General features: G+C 33.7%; 1 protein-coding gene across 2 annotated transcripts in view; it reads right to left on the reverse strand.

Annotated features, from left to right (window-relative positions):
- Positions 1 to 983, reverse strand: part of LOC136041934 (histone-arginine methyltransferase METTL23-like) — a 240,388-nt gene that overhangs the window by 432 nt on the left and 238,973 nt on the right. The gene's annotated exons all lie outside the window — the stretch shown is intronic.

Here is a 983-nt window from a genome sequence, read left to right on the forward strand (position 1 = left end):
TAAGGGATTCGACGTGCAGTTTTTTTTTGCATAGCAAAGTGTAACAATGTTTATTAATTTCTATTTTTATGAAAATAACCGATTGATTGATTGACGATTAGAAAACTAGTATAATCAAAGACATTTTACTTCATTCAAGTAAACGTAATTTAATTTTCTTTTCATGATATAAGCCATAGTACAAGGAAACTAAGCAAAGAACTTTATTCACAAAGCTAGGACCTTTTCCACTATACGTATCTCACCGCTAAAGACCCCTCATAGCATTTTTGTTGTACATATTTAAGTTGACGAAGTCATACTAACTAATATTTTTTCTAACATTCCCAGTTTCCCAAATTTACTAAGATTAACGAAGTAGGTTCAAAATCCAAAACATACTCCAACAAACAAGGAACATTTGCCAGGATTGCCACCAGGCGAAAAAAGAAACTACTAAATTTTAGTGTTTTTTTTGGTTAGTTTAGTGATTCTTTTGTTTATGCAATATAAAAAATCACTAAAAATAGTTATAAATCACTAGAGGTGGCAACCCTGACAGGTACTGACCATTGGCTGGTCAGTGCGAGCCTCGGTGATGCGGTCATGCGTTTCGGCGCGAGCCTCGTTTATCGCGTAGGTAGAGATCAAAGCCAGTACAGATTTACTTAATCTACGAGTAAACAACTAAAAAATACATTTTAATAAATGATCTTTCCACATTGTACCAAGATTTTTTTTTTTTTGTAAATTCTAAATAGTTGGTAGTCAAAATGAAACCGCAAGGAAGCATACTTATCACCAATTAAATCCAGTTAAATGTGCCATTTAATTTATTGTGATACAACAATTACGCCGTTCTGATAAGACAGTGGTTGACGAATCGATCAAAAAGTCGATATCAATCGAGAGCATGATAGACAGCAGTTGTTAAACTCGTGCATTTAGTTTTTGTTTAATAAAAATAAAGCAAAAGCGGGCATTACTTCTGCCGCACTCCGTAT

This window comes from Artemia franciscana, unplaced genomic scaffold (genome assembly GCF_032884065.1).
Source record: "Artemia franciscana unplaced genomic scaffold, ASM3288406v1 PGA_scaffold_50, whole genome shotgun sequence".
Lineage (NCBI taxonomy): Eukaryota > Metazoa > Arthropoda > Branchiopoda > Anostraca > Artemiidae > Artemia > Artemia franciscana.